A 16,773-nucleotide genomic window follows, 5' to 3' on the forward strand; every position below is an offset into this window, starting at 1 on the left:
CTCTTCACTTCATTGAGAGATGAATGCCTAAATACAAGGTATTACTTGGAACAGCCCCTCCTTAGTTAAACTATTGGCAGCCCACTGGACAGGTAAGAAGTGTCATAATACAAAGATATAAATACACATTGTACACATTTGAGCACATTTGGACATTCTGCTATTACCTATCAAGATAATAATAGTATACAAAAACTTTAAACAGTACCATTTGAAAGTATACAGGCAGGCCCTTGCACTGCATGCTTTGGGGAATTCATCCATAAATCTGACCACTAAAGAGATGGGTATAGTGTGTATGGGTTTGGCAAAGTCAGCAGATAGATGATTGAGGATAGATAGAGAATTGGGATCAGCTGACTTAGCAGTTGGGGGGAGAGAGGGTTAATAAAAATTATTTGGGGACACCACAAAAAAAAGCCTCTGCCACTCTGCCTGAATTTAAAGCACAAATCACATTTCTAAACATTTTAGGGGGTGTTTGGGGTAAAGCACTACTATGGAGCTGATAAAATACATTGTTAAGTGACTACATGAGGTGAATATAGGGCAGGAGAGCATGCTGGGGAGGTTAGTGAAGGCCAATCTGTATGAAGGACCTAAAAAATTAATTACATAAAAATCCAGCATGAATGAGGACAAAGGGGACATTCACAGCATATTCCAATCATGGTAATTAGGGAATGAGGAAAGAAATACAATATATTAGCAAACATTATATACGATAAAATGTGATATTAAAGGATAAAAATCTTACCTTCATATACTCCTTCTGCAGGACCTGGATGATGGCAGAACAGGTCTCTGGGATGATGATCCCCAGAGCCTGGGGGGAGATGCCTGTCGAGAACTTGAGGTCCTGCAGGCTTCTCCCTGTTGCCAAGTACCGCAGGGTAGCGATGAGCCTCTGCTCCGGAGTGATGGCTTGCCTCATGCAGGTATCCTGCCTGCTGATATAGGGGGTCAGCGAAGCCAGCAGACGGTGAAATACGGGGTCCGTCATCCGGAGAAAGTTCCTGAAATCATCAGGATTATTCTCACGGATCTCACGGAGCAAAGGCATATGACAGAACTGGTCACGCTGAAGCAACCAATTCTTGGTCCATGAACTCCTCCCCACCCTGTTCATGGACTGGACTTGTGTCAAGGTCAGGACCCCAACACCAAGCCCCCGCACAGCACGAACTCTACAAGGAGTACGCATACGCAACATGGCTAGAAAACGGTCGGCTGCTCAGAACGAAGTAACAGAATGCACTGAAGAACAGCAAGGCCTGTGAAGAGCGACCTGAAAAACAGTAACGAACGCACAAGAACACAATGACTACTTAAAGTCACGCGGAACTTGCTGCACGCACTGAAGAGCAGATACAAACCCACAAGCACAAACTGAACAGCAGAAAATGATCTGAAAACCACAAGTCTGAAAAAGCGCGAATCGTCTCTCACCAAACTTTTACTAACACGAGATTAGCAAAAGGAGCCCAAAGGGTGCCGCGCTTGGTTCTGAACTGGCCTTTTCTAGTCCTGTCATACGTGGTGTACGTGACCGTGTGGTTGGCGATCGGAAATTCCGACAACTTTGTGCGACCGTGTGTATGCAAAACAAGTTTGAGCCAACATCCGTCGGAAAAAATCCTAGGATTTTGTTGTCGGAATGTCCGAACAAAGTCCGACCGTGTGTACGGGGCATAAGTCTTATTGCCCCCCCTGAAGAACTGCCTAGTAAGAGGGTGTCTGGCCCATGATACGCCTGTGAAGGCAGAGATTGCAGAAACTTGTAAGGAACTAACCGATAAAGACAGATCCAGGCCTGTTTGCAGAAAATCCAGAATATCCTGTATCCTTGGGTCATTACAGGAACCATTAGTGGAGGCCACACAGTCTGCAAACTTTGACCAAATTCTTTGATAAACTCTGTTAAACTTCTGGCATTCAACAATGTAGCAATCGCTGAACTTGGACATCCTAGGGCTTCCAGCCTTCCCCTCTCAACCACCAAGCCATCAGATGGAGATGAGATGAGCATGGGTAAATATACATTCCCTGCGACAGGAGATCTGGTCTGGACGGGAGAGGGACCAGATCCCGGTAACTGAGCTGAACCAGAAGAGGAAACCATGGCCTGTTGGGCCAGAATGGAACAATTGCCACTACTTCAACTTCTTCCCACCTGAGCCTCGATAGAAATCAGAGAATGACTGGTACCGGGGGAAAGGCGTAGGCCTTGTGGAATCTCCACTGGTCCGTCAGGGCATCCACTCCGAAGGCTTGGGGACAACGACACCTCGTGTAATATTTCTGCAGTTTGAAGTTGCAAGGGGATGCAAACAGATCTAATTCCGGCATTGCTCCCAGAGACAAGACCCAGTTGAAAACTACGGTGTGGAGAGACCATTCGTTGTTGTCCAGGGTGACCCTTGAAAGGAAGTCCGCCTGGACATTCTGAATTCCGGGGAGATAAACAGCCGATAAATTTGTCAAGTTCGCCTGGGCCCAGGACATGATCGGACTTACTTCCTTCAGTAAAGAGAGACTGCGGGTGCCCCCCTGCCTCTTGATATAAGACACTGCAGTCGTATTGTCCAGTCTCAGGAGGACTGAGGCCCCTGATGTCAGGTGGGTAAAGGCTTGAAGCGCACAGAAGGCAGCTCGAAGCTCCAGAATATTTGAGACTACCCCTTGGGATGGGAAGTCCCATTTGCCTTGGGCTACCTCCGTCAGACAGAGAGCGCCCCAACCTCTGTTGCTTGCATCTGCTGTCACTGTGATCCAGGAGACAGGTGCTATGGAATGGCAATTGAGGAGATTCTTCCGTTTCAACCACCAGGAGAGGCTCTCCCGCATGGAAGGGGTTACCCGTACAAGATGGTCTCAAAACCCTGGATCCCACTGTTGGAGAAAACCCTTCTGAAAGGGCCGCATCTTCCATTGCGCCCACCTCACCATGGGAGCTGTGGCTACCATGGTGCTGATTATCTTTAGACATTGCAAGGCTCTGAGAAGAGATGATGACATTGCTAGACAAATTCTTTCCCGAATCACCAGAATTTTCTCCAGAGGCAGGGAGATGGTGCTCTCCACCGTGTCGAATTGGGCTCCAAGGAATATTAGAGACTGTGTCGGATCTAGATGACTTTTCTCCTTGTTCAACAGCCAAACGAACTCTGTCAGAGTAGAGATGACCTGATCTTGATGTGCCAACAGCTGTTCCCTGTCTTGTGAAAGCAGAAGTAGGTCATCCAAATAATGGTGTAACCGGATACCTTTGACCCTGATTAACGCTACCACAGCCAATAAGAGCTTCAAAAAACATTTGAGGCAATGTTGTAAGCCCGAATGGGAGACATGTGAATTGGAGATGCCTCTGATCTACTGCAAATCGGAGATACATCTGGAATTCCCTTGCAATCGGCACATGAAAGTAGGCATCTTTCAGGTCTTTGGAGACAAGCCAATCTCCCGGTTGTATCGTCTGGCGTATTGTTAGCAGAGTCTCCATCTTGAATTTTTCCTTCTTGATGAAGGAGTTCAGATATGTCAAGTCGATTACAGGCCTCCAGGAGCCATTCCTTTTGAGGACCATGAAAAGGGGGGAGTACACCCCTAGAAATCTTTCTTCTGTTGGTACTTGAATGGCGGCCCCCTGGGCTATCAGTTTAGAGGGTGCTTCTACCGGCTCCTCCCATCTCAATGCGTTTTTAACCGCTTTAACCAACTGAGGAACCAAGGAAAAATCAAATCCTGTACTGGAGTCTTCCACCTTTGCTTCGCTGTCCAAGGAACCACTTAAAGAGAGACTTCGATGAGAGGGACCTGGAACCTCAGGGTCGACCCTGTCAGGAACTGGTAGTGGAGCAGCAAGAGGGCTGGATGTACGGACATGATCTGTCCTGTTCAGAGATTCTTGAACCACTCTTCTAACCAGAGCTTCCACCTGTTGGTCTCCAGCTCCTCGTTCCTTTACAGCTCGAGAATAGCATAACTCACAGAGAGATTTATCCTCTGGGACCTGAGCTTTACATCCCCAGCATGTTCTCTTATTAGAGCGGCTGGAATGGCGGTGAGAATGACAACTAGACGTGGACCGTCTGGAAGATGATCTAGGATGTCTGGAACTTGACGTTGAATGACGATTTTTGTCACTAGCTTCACGTGCCAAAGAACGGTGTTCAGACCTAGAAGGGCTGAGGGAAAGAAAGAGTTAACATGCACCTAACTACTGACCCAAAACAAACAGGCAGAGAAAAATCAATTCCATCCTACCTGCAGAGTAAGGGTTGGCCACGGGGGGGCGGTGACACATCCATGGCAAACAAAGTTTCAAAGACACTGAAAGCAATAAATACAGCATATTTAGAAAAAAACAGATGGATGAGCAGCAGGATAAGAGCATAGGCAGGCAGTGCAGCATAACTCCTTTCCTTGAACAGCAGAGTTATGCTCTCAGGGAAGCAGCTGCTGAAGCTTGTAAGGCAACCCAGAGAATAGCTGAATCTGACAGCTATTTGAATCTGCCGCCCCCCCGGATGATGTCAGCGTGCCTACGCTGTGCCCGACGCTACCCCATAGACCTTGCGCGCACGCGCGACCGCCGCCATCTTGCCCGGACCGTGCACGTGCAACCAAGCCCCGACCTGAATCACAGCTCGCGCATGCACAGATGGGCTGAAAGGCGACGAACTGGAACGCAGATGCGTTCCAGCCGCCATGGCCGGACAAAAACAAATGGAACTAGGAGACACAACAAACAAATACAAACACAGCTGCCATGTACATGAGAAAGGAGCATTATACATTACCACCATGGCACTACTTCAATCCGGCCTGGGACTGGGAGCCATGTTGCTCATGCTGCACGACCAGGGCATTTCAAGAATGGGCCTCCCGCTAATAGCTGGGACGATTGGCCATGTTGCCTATTGCCTGCCAATGGCTGGCTAGTAAGATCTTCAAGGCATTGCAATAACTGCCCATGTCCACCCTGCTAATAGCCAAGGTAAATGGACTCCAGAAAGAACACCGCCAGGACGCCATCTTCACGTGCAAACCACCAGGACTGGACCAAAAACATCATAAGGTAAGACTACCTTGGTCCTAGGAGCAAGAAAAAAAAGGAACACGGTCTCTGTCTAGATGCAAAGATTTATGGGAGTGGGGTCCTATGAGGTATGAGAGGTGGGATTAACCCATACGTAGGCTGCCATGGAGTCTGTCAGGAAAGTATGATAAACTCTTCAAGACGAAATTCTAAGAAAACATAGTTAGTTGGCATGTTTTTTTCTTTATTCATCTTTAATCCAAGGTTTATTTTTTATAAAAGTGGGCCAATCAACTGTGTCATGGGACGGGCAGATTCTTCTATGTTTCATAAAACTGAACAGTGCACTGAATGCACTCTCTGTGCAGCACACTGGCTAAAAAGCAGACCAACATGCTAGGCAAGTGCCAGCCAGTGGTTCAGCCTGGAATCCCAACCATTAAATGGGTCCTCAGTTTAAACTTTGTCTTCATCTGCCCTGGATCCCAGGTAATATGAGCTTATATGGTGTAGGCACTGCCTGTGGCAGTGAGGCCTGTTTGATATTATTTTAAAGCCTCACTAAGGCAGCTACCATCTCTGTTATGCCTCTTTTCACAGACCTGAGGATCCATACTATGTTGGCCATGAAATACGAATCCTGACACTCTCTGTAGAGGCAGCTAAAACGTTATTCTGCAGCACCCTTTCAAAGTCGTGCATTTCTCCTTTTGGGATGGCATGATCAGATCTGACATTTTTCTTTAGTATAAGGTATACAAAAGGATGAACAGCCAGTAATTAGTGATAAACCGAACTGCCCTGGGTTCAGTTCGGCAGGGGTTCTGCAAACTTCAAAGAAGTTAGGAGCCAAACCCAAACCCCATTTAAATCAATAGGAGCCATATCTGGCAAATTTAAAATGCCCATTATTAAAAATTTGTTTTTAATAGAAAAGTGGGTGTCAAAATAGCATGGGGGTGGGCACTGCCCTGGGGAACATGTATCAAGGCAAAAACATATTTAAAAAAAAAAAAAATTTGGCAGTGATTTTTTTAGCACTGACATTTACAAAGGAAAACGTTTTCAAATCGCCAGCATATGACTTTAACGTTTTTTTTTTTAAGAAGGTGTGTCTATTAGGAAACTTAGATGAAGAGACATTCCCACCAGATATTAGAGTAAACATCAATTGACTACTGTTCATAGCATGCAAAACTATTGCAAGGAAATGGCTTTCTCCTGGTCCTCGAATGTTCAAGGAATGGTGCCTTCAGGTCAATGCCACTCTTCTGAAAGAACAACAGATTCTCCAAAATAGAGGCACACTGAATACATACAATATTTTGTAAAATATTTTGTAAAATGTAAGCACATTGTTTCCCTGGAAGCCCAGGTTCTGAATCTGGGGAAGCAACTGTCAGCACTGAGAAGTCCCTCCATACTAAAGGAGAGCCAGGAATGTACATGGCAGGTGCCGGCAGGGGCCAGCACAGAGGCGGGTGGAAACAAAGAGGTGCTGGCACTAGCAAAGAGTAGATGGGTGACAGTCAGGAGGGGTAGAGGGGGAAGTGTCAGGGAGGCCGATCCAGGACTGGAGCATCCCAATAAGTATGCTACTTTGAGTGACATTGGTGAAACCAGTCAGGGACCAGCACTGCTGGAGCTGAGGGACTCTCCTAGCTGCCGGGGGAAGAACTCCTCCAGTGAGAGTGGGGGGACAGCAAAGGGAAAGGAAAGACAGATTATGGTGGTAGGGGACTCAGTTCTTAGAAGGACAGAGAGGGCAATCTTTAACCAAGACCTGAATGAACAGTATGTTGTCTACCGGGCGCTCGGGTTCGGCACATCACGGATCTTGTGGACAGATTACTGGGAGGGGCTGGGGAAGACCCGGCTGTCATGGTGCACGTTGGCACCAATGACAAAGTCAGAGGCAGATGGAGTGTCCTAAAGAACGATTTTAGGGACTCAGGAGCTAAATTGAGGAAAAGGACCTCCAAGGTAGTATTCTCAGGTACATCGAGCCACACCAGAAAGGAAGAGGGAGATTAGGGAAGTAAAGAAGTGGCTGAAGAACTGGTGTAGTAAGGAGGAGTTTGGGTTCCTGGAGGACTGGGCCGACTTCTCATCGGTAACCGGTACTATAGGAGGGACGGACTGCACCTAAATGAGGAGGGTGCAGATCTGCTGGGAATGAAGATGGCCAAAAAGTTAGAGGGGTTTTTAAACTAGGCAATGGGGGGGAGGGTCCAGAGGCAGAGTTAGCCAGCGCGGAAGATATTCCAGAGGGTAGTATTGGGGGCATTAGTGGTAGGTTAACCAAAGCACAAAAGCACAAGGTGAGTATAGTAGCAAGTCCTAGTTGCCATTTTGAAACACCCAATACGAGGACAATATACGACCGATCTAAACTATGTGGTATGTTCACCAATGCCAGGAGCATGGCGGACAAGATGGGTGAACTAGAGATACTGTTGTATGAGGAGGATTTGGATTTTGTGGGAATTTCAGAGACCTGGTTCAACAGCTCTCATGATTGGCTGGCAAACATTCAAGGGTACACCCTATACCGCAAGGATAGAGAGGGTAAAAAAGGGGGAGGGGTATGCCTATATATCAAGAATAATGTACAAGTGAATGTGAGAGATGACATCACTGAGGGAGCTAGAGAGGAGGTGGAATCCTTATGGGTAGAGCTCCAAAGGGATGAAGCTAAGGGGAAAATAATACTGGGAGTATGCTATAGGCCCCCTAACCTGAGGGAGGAAGTGGAGATGGATCTCCTGTCACAAATTGGATTAGCAGCAAGGATGGGAAGTGTTATCATAATGGGGGATTTTAATTATCCAGACATAGACTGGACGGAGGGAACCGCGCATTCATTTAAGGCTCGCCAGTTCCTTAATTTTATGGGTCAGATGGTAGACGCACCAACTAGAAATAAAACATTACTGGATCTACTGATTACCAACAATACAGACCTGATCACGGATGTGGAAATACGGGGCAATTTAGGTAACAGCGATCACAGGTCAATTAGTTTCAGTATAAATCACAAAAAATAGGAAACATAAAGGGAATACAAAGACACTGAATTTCAAAAGAGCCAACTTCCCTAAACTACAAACCTTGCTAAAAGGCATAAATTGGGATAAAATATTAGGAACAAAGAATAAGGAGGAGAGATAGGTTTGCTTTAAGAGCATATTAAATAAGCGCATTAGCCAATGTATCCCATTGGGTAATAAATTTAAAAGAGCGAACAAAAGTCCTGGATGGCTTAACTCCAATGTAAAAATACATATAAAAGCAAAGGAGAAGGCCTTCAAAAAATACAAGGTTGAGGGATCATCCTCAGCATTCAGACTTTATAAAGAATGCAACCGGAAATGTAAGGGTGCAATTAGGACAGCTAAGATAGAACATGAAAGACACATAGCGGAGGGGAGCAAAAAAAATCCCAAGAAATTCTTTAAGTATGTAAACAGTAAAAAAGGGAGGACAGACCTTATTGGCCCCATAAAGAATGAGGAAGGACATCTGGTTACAAAGGATGGGGAGATGGCGAAGGTATTGAATTTATTCTTCTCCTCAGTCTTCACATGTGAATCAGGGGGCTTCAGTAACCAAAACTGCAGTGTTTATCCTCATGACACAACACAGGAAGCACCTCCATGGTTAACAGAGGACGGAATTAAAATTAGACTTGAGAAACTTAACATTAATAAATCACCGGGACCAGATGGCTTGCATCCAAGGATACTTAGGGAACTCAGTCAAGTGATTGCCAGACCGTTGTTCCTAATTTTTACAGATAGTCTACTGACTGGAATGGTACCAGCTGATTGGAGAAAAGCCAATGTAGCACCAATATTTAAAAAGGGCCTAAAATACATCCCTGGGAATTACAGACCAGTTAGCCTAACATCAATAGTATGTAAACTCTTGGAGGGGATGATAAGGGACTATATACAAGATTTTAGTAATACGAATGGCATCATTAGCAGTAATCAGCATGGATTCATGAAGAACCGTTCTTGCCAAACCAATCTATTAACCTTCTATGAGGAGGTGAGTTGCCATCTAGATAAAGGAAGGCCCGTAGACGTGGTGTATCTGGATTTTGCAAAAGCATTTGACACAGTTCCCCATAAACGTTTACTGTACAAGATAAGGGGGAGAACCTCTGGGGGAATCTAGGATGGAAAAGGACCTGGGGGTCCTAGTAGATGATAGGCTCAGCAATGGCATGCAATGCCAAGCTGCTGCTAACAAAGCAAACAGAATATTGACATGCATTAAAAGGGGGATCAACTCCAGAGATAAAACGATTATTCTCCCACTCTACAAGACTCTGGTTCGGCCGCACCTAGAGTATGCAGTCCAGTTCTGGGCACCAGTCCTCAGGAAGGATGTACTGGAAATGGAGCGAGTACAAAGAAGGGCAACAAAGCTAATAAAGGGTCTGGAGGATCTTAGTTATGAGGAAAGGTTGCGAGCACTGAACTTATTCTCTCTGGAGAAGAGACGCTTGAGAGGGGATATGATTTCAATTTACAAATACCGGACTGGTGACCCCACAATAGGGATAAAACTTTTTCGCAGAAGAGAGTTTAACAAGACTCGTGGCCACTCATTAAAATTAGAAGAAAAGAGGTTTAACCTTAAACTACGTAGAGGGTTCTTTACTGTAAGAGCAGCAGGGATGTGGAATTCCCTTCCACAGGTGGTGGTCTCAGCGGGGAGCATTGATAGCTTCGAGAAACTATTAGATAAGCACCTGAATGACCACAACATACAGGGATATACAATGCAATACTGACACATAATCACACACATAGGTTGGACTTGATGGACTTGTGTCTTTTTTCAACCTCACCTACTATGTAACTATGTAACTATGTAACTATTTATGGGTGGCAGAGGTTTCTGTGCTGAGAGCATGCTCTCTGCTCAATCCCAGCACAGAGACTGAACCAAAGACTGAACTATCCAAGACAGTTTTTCTTCTTGGTCTGTACTAATGATCAAGAGCCAACAGGAATGGTTCCCAATTATGTGTCCACTTTTAACAACCATTGACAGTGGGAAGCTGGCATGCATAATAGCAGTAGTACCAATGATATTATACATGATGTTTGGCTCCCACAGAACAGATAAATGTTCAGGCATTCATGTGTTAAGACCAAACATTGAGGTCATCCCTACCAGTAATGATCCCTTTCCTTTTTGATCTGAATCCTGGGGTCCTTGTGTAGACACTGCATCTTGAAGAGCCAATTTCCCACAAATGTTTGGTTTCAGAAGAACCCAAGACCTTGGTGTTACTGAGGACAATGTTATCCTCAATCATCTCACCCCACCAATGTATAACTCCTAGGGATTTGGAGAGGTGTAATGTGGATTAGAAACCCTGCCCCATGTCTTCCTCCACCAAACTTGGAGCACCCCACCTCTCCTACTCCTCCTTCCCCTCAGCTTCTGGCTTCCTCACAGAGCAATCATTTATCAAAATGGATCTTATAAGCTCTGAGACAGCAGCGAGTCCTCCTTTTCCTCCTGCTGCTGTGCCTCCAGTGCCTTTCTATTGCATTTCAGTATGTGACCAAGCAAGAACACAAGAGGGATCATGTCACAGGTCCACATCTCACTGTTCTAGTTTCATTTTCATATGGTGATAACACTATATATTTTATGTGTCCTGAATCAGAATGCACAGTAACCTAGCACAATACAGCATGTTGAATACAGGGGGATGCACTTGACATCTTGTAGCCCACTATATTGCAATTCACTATTATTTAGTACAATAAAGCATTGTGTAGCACTACTGTATATATAGTATAGCACTATATAGCACTGCATATCAGTACCTAGCTCTCCCTGAAAAGACTCTATCACTAAGACTGATGGGAAGCCTGATGTTTACAGGAAAGGGTCTGGAACATTGGAAAAACCTCCTTTGTGGCCCTTCAGTGCCTCTTGATCACAGTTCCAAGTACAGTAAATGCATGATTGGTAATTGGATGCTATCATGGTTATGGTGAATTTGTTTTCCTTCTTTGTGAACAGATGGATGTCAGGTCTAATCTACAGTATGTTTATGATCTAAAGCAAATTTAGAAGCTGGAAGAGTATTGGTGTACAGTTTTTTTTAATAAAACTGAGCAAAAGCCTTATTTATACCTATAGGGTCTGTGAAGAGGGTCCCATCAAGTAGACAGACACTCTATAGTGTCTGAGTGTCTAAAGAGTCAAGATGTGAGAGGAATGTCAGAGCTTTTCCATTCTTATCACTATTCTCAGCCAAATGGGCTGATTGACATAAAAGTTTTTTTTCTTTTAATTATATCTACATCGTGTAGTTGTAGGACACAGTGAGCACCTAGCAGTGTAGAATAGTTAAGTAGAGGGTAGGAGTGGGTAAGAGTAGAGTCTAATTGTACATCCAGAGACTGTCTGGAATGATTCTACAAGTACAATGTTATTAATGTAGGAGCCACTGGTAACAGCATTGAATGCATGCCATAAAGATGAAAGGTTGTAGAATGTAATTTTTAATCCCAGATTTAAAGCGGGATTCTGGCCTAAAAAAAAAAAATTAAAAGTCAGCAGCTACAAACACTGTAGCTGCTGACTTTAAATAAGTACTTACCTGTCCTGGGTGCCCGCGATGTCAGCCGCCCGAGGCTGACTCATTCCTCGGCTCTCGGGTCCCGACACCGCCATCCTAGGTAAGGGAAACAGGCTGTGGAGCCTTGTGGCTTCACTGCCAGTTTCCCACTGCGCGCAGCGCGGCGCTCTGTGAACGGCCCTGTGGTGTTCTGGGAACACACACAGTTCCCAGAAGACAACGGGGCCACTCTCCGAGGAGCAGAAGACGCCGCGGAAAAGGAAGAGGCAGATTAGGAAGACTACCTAGCAACAAGGGTTTAGGTAAGTTTAAAATTTTTTTTTTAAAATGTTTTTTTTTTATTTTTTAGGATTTTTGTTGTAACTTTTTTTTTTCAGTGTGGCCCTCCACTTTAACTTCCGGGTGCAAAAGAATGTTTTTTAGCTCAATATGATTGTCAATTTTGGGGATAAATGGTTAATGTTTGGCGTATATAAAAAACATTCAATACCACATAAATAAATCACCTGTGACATGGGCAAGCCTAGATGAGTCCGTATTTAATTCTTTTTTGGATTGACATGAGTATTCTTGAACAGAGGGAAATTTCCAATGCTATATATACACATATACATAGGCTGTACATCATTTAGCAACATATTTGGATTCTCACTGCTGTGGACCAAGACTGAAATAAAATTCTCTAAGAGAAGGGTAAGAACATCTTGAAGTGGTAGCAGATGGAAACTAAGTTCTGTAAACAGTGAGGCTGAGATTAGAGGTGGAGCATAAACTACCACCAATTTAAGTTGAGTATTATACAGTTTATAATGAGTAATGACCCTGGGAGTCAGAAATAGTATGTAGACAATAAATATACAGCACTTTATATAGCAACACTGAGACACCTCAGTCATAGCTGGAGTAAGACGATAGGAACCCCCGAACAACCCAATGCCTTCTCAACACCAATATCTTTAATATTTTAATTTAATATTTTTTAACCCAAACTTGTCATTTAGTAAGATATTTCTAACACGCAGCATAGGCACACTTAGAATTACAACTCAAAACATTCTGCTACTCCTTCAGAGTAGGGAGATACTACATTTGTGACTTTTTCACAGCCTAACCACATAAAGGGGTTCAAATCCAAGGAGCACCTTCAGGCATTCCGGGGCATAAATTGCATATCTAATTTTCTGATTACCTATCACATTTATGGAGGATCTGGAGCACCGGCACAATGGGAACACCCAAAAAATGACCACGTTTTGGAAAGCAAACACCCCAAGGTATTTTCTGAGAGGCATGGTGAGTCTTTTGAAGATTTCATTTTTTTCCTCAAAAATTTTTATGTGCATCTAAGCTTTCTAGGGGAATAAATTAGGCATCTAATTTCCTGACTACCTATCACATTTTTAAACACTGTGACTGGTGTGGTGGTGATCGGAGACACTGTGACTAGCTGCAATTTTTAGGGCTAGTTTACACGTAAGAGTTGGGGGGTTTTAAAACCTTTCAGCTGAGGTTTTATTTGGGGGTTTTACCAACCCCCAATCTTTACCTCATTTAGTTGCAGAGGCAGCAGTTCCATTTAACAGCAGATTACACATTCTGCAGTTGTGATGCTTTACTTCACAGCAGTGGGACGGATTATACCCCCTGTTACTTTCATTGGGTTTAACACTCAGAGATTGTGACCCATTCAAGGGAATGGGGGCACTTGTGAGGTTCAGAGGATTAAAGCAGTCAGTGAGGAGGTGATGTAATGCCTCCTCACTGTGTTTTATATGTTCCCTGAAGAATGATCCCAACACAGATTGCTCTTCAGAGAGAATCGCAAATGTGAATGAGGCCTTGTGGTGAAACTGGGACTGGTGTGGTGGTAATTGGGGACACAGTGACTGGGTTCACTATTGGGGCTTGTTTACACATGAGGTTGGGGGGGGCAGTCATTGCAGAAGGCCATTGAGGAAGCTCTGGTGCAGCCCTTTTAATCAAGTGTCTGGATGGGAAGGGGCTAATTGTTCACAATGGTCTTGTTGTATACTGTATATCCATACCTAATCTCCATAGTTTCTTGAACTCGAATGGACCATTCTTTCGCTGTTGGGATTCTGCGTTGTTTTCGTAATAATAGAATTGAGTTTTGAAGGTGAGGAATCAGAAACTACCTTTCTGGTCTGATCAGTATCAGAGTGGCATGAAATACAACTACAAGGGGATCCTCTGGTAAGTTATATTGTAAGGCTTTGGCTATCAGTTCTCTCACTTCCTATGAAAATAGTCTAATATAAGGTCATTCTCAACACAGATTTAGAAATGTACATAAATGACCAAAACCCCTTTAATATCCTGCATCAACTGAAGGCTATAAATAAAGCCGGTTTCAGTTGATACCTATGCTATCTTGACATTAGCTTATAACAAGATTCTTGTGTCTTAGAATGTATAGAGGAGGTATGAATCAGCTTAATCATTTTAGAAATTGTACCTTCCAGAATTGTCCTACCCAGATTTTTCTCCTAAAGCCTAATAAATTACAGAATAGTCACAGAAGCCTGTCTCAAAAGCAACTTATAGTTAGCTGAGAGAGGTCTCACAGCTGGGTCGTGTTCTCTACACATAATCTCAATAGAGGTTAGCTCTTTGCAGGATCTAAATATTGCAAATAAACTGTTTTGAAATGCAAACTGTTGGAGTATATCTTATTCAGGGTTGACTCAAGATTCTCAAATGGGAACCCTCAGTAAAGCTGAAGCATCTATTTTCCTCTGATTCACATCTACTAACGAATACAAAACTCTTTCCAGGAACAAACATTGGGAAACCCCCTGGGGGCGGGGTGGTGATGAAAACAGGGCCAAGAGACCCTCTTAATTAACTTGATCTCACAGGGGAACCTGTTTATTTTGAACCCCCACATAGCAATCTATGATGCAGGAAAAGGTGTTATAGTAGAGATAAACATCAGGGTGGCCTAAGTCTCTAATCTATTTTTCTTACTTCTCCATATAATCTTTAAAAATTTAGGCACAATAGTCATTTTGAGGATATTAATTCTCCCTAACCATGTAAAGTGGGTTTATCCCATCCCTCTGCATCCTTCCTTAATTGCTGCAACAGATTTGGGAAAATGTGATGAGTACAAATCCTCTAATTTTGCCTGCATGGGGTTTAGTCATGAAAATAGAACATTGTCCACAAAGGTTGCCAATAGGAATGAGCTTCGAGTTTGAGTCGAACTCATGTTCGACTCGAACATCAGCTGTTCGCCAGTTCGCTGATCAGTGAACAATTTGGGGTGTTCGCGGCAAATTCAAAAGCCACGGAACACCCTTTAAAAGTCTATGGGAGAAAACAAAAGTGTTCATGTTGCATGGTATTGTCATAAAATGTTTGGGGATCTGGGTCCTGTCCCATGGGACATGTATCAATGCAAAAAAAAGTTTTAAAAACTGACTTTTTTTTTGGGAGCAGTGATTTTAATAATGCTTAAAGTCAAACAATAAAAGTGTAATATTCTGGGGGCGTGGCTTGCGACTGAGCTGAATGGCAGCATAAGACCAGAGCTCCAGTAAATTCCAGGGAAACAGCGGCACAAAACGAACCATCGGGCCCCGTTTTTGCTCTCCACGGGTGGCGATACACACTGGGACAAGGCTGGGAGGATGTCCAGGAAAAGAAAGGAACAGAGGAAGCCACAATGTCTGACGGACTTCTACAGCATGAAACAACATGACGGTAGGCAAGATGGCGCCGGGTCATCCTCTACTCCAGCAAATAACCCCACCAGCCATCTGACTAAAAAGGGCAGCCACAAGCAAAATAGACCCATGTCTGAAAGCCTACAACCATACTCTCCCTCCCCACCTTCAGGTAGCCCTGCTAAAGCTAAATTTAGGATGGATGGAGAGGGATCCCTCGGAGCGGCCAGCCCTGGCTTAGATTCAGGGGATGATACACGTGAGCTCCCTGACTCAATAGAAACCTTTCCTACCATGCATAAACTCGTGATAGATACAGTGTTAAAAGATATGCTTCTATCACTGAGAAGCTCATTTCAATCCGACCTGATGAAATGTATGCATAAGTTTAACACCAACCTTCAGGCTGTAGAATCACGGGTTGAGCATATTGAGCAAAAAATGGGAGAGTATGCTGTCACCATCAATGACTTAGTGGATTCCCATGAGGAGAGAGAAGGGGATACTGACTGGATGAAAGCTAAAATTGCAGACATTGAGGACAGAAACAGGAGAAATAACTTGAAAATCAGGGGGATCCCTGAAACAATTCAGCAAACTGATTTACGATCCTATGCTTCCTGGTTGTTTAAATCTCTCTTTCCTGATCTCTCTGACCTTGAGATCACAATAGATAGAATCCATCGCCTACCAAAACCATCATACCTATCAGAACACATCCCCAGAGATGTAATCTTGCGCTTACATTTTTATCACGCCAAAGAGCAATTGATGTTGATTATGCGCCAGAAGGATCAAATCCCTGCCCAATTCCAACAGCTACAGTTCTATGCAGATCTCTCTCAGTACACGCTACAAAAAAGAAAAAAACTTAAACACCATCACCAAAGTACTGAGAAACCATCACATCACTTATAGGTGGGGGTATCCTACTAAGCTGACTGTTACCAAAGATGGACGCACCCACGTGGTGAATTCCCTGGAGAAGGGTCTTTCCCTCTTGGAGGAGTGGAAGATTCTACCTGAACAGGAGATGACCGCAGCTCCCAGATCAGTAGAACCTGCATGGAAGACGGTCACTACAAAAAAACGCAAAATCGCATACTTAAATTAGGATGGTTAATTTATAACCTACAAGTCCCTGGAGAACTGTCCAAGAGCTCATAGGCTTGAACTTTTTCCCCACCTACTTGAACAGCAAGAGCTGTACAAAAACATTTGTGTTCTCAAAGTTTAAGATCAGCTCCTGAAAATGTTGATCTCGCACAAGTTCGATGAACACACTACCTTTACAGTCTATGTTTGTTTTTCTGTTTTCTTTTTCCTTTATCTGTTCCTGGAAATTGCAGCAGCCGGAACCCATTTAGGTACCGCAGAGACAGGTCCTACATCGACAGCAAATATGAAGAAAGAACTTCACTCAATCT

Source organism: Aquarana catesbeiana, linkage group LG01, assembly GCF_042186555.1.
Source record: "Aquarana catesbeiana isolate 2022-GZ linkage group LG01, ASM4218655v1, whole genome shotgun sequence".
Taxonomy (NCBI): domain Eukaryota; kingdom Metazoa; phylum Chordata; class Amphibia; order Anura; family Ranidae; genus Aquarana; species Aquarana catesbeiana.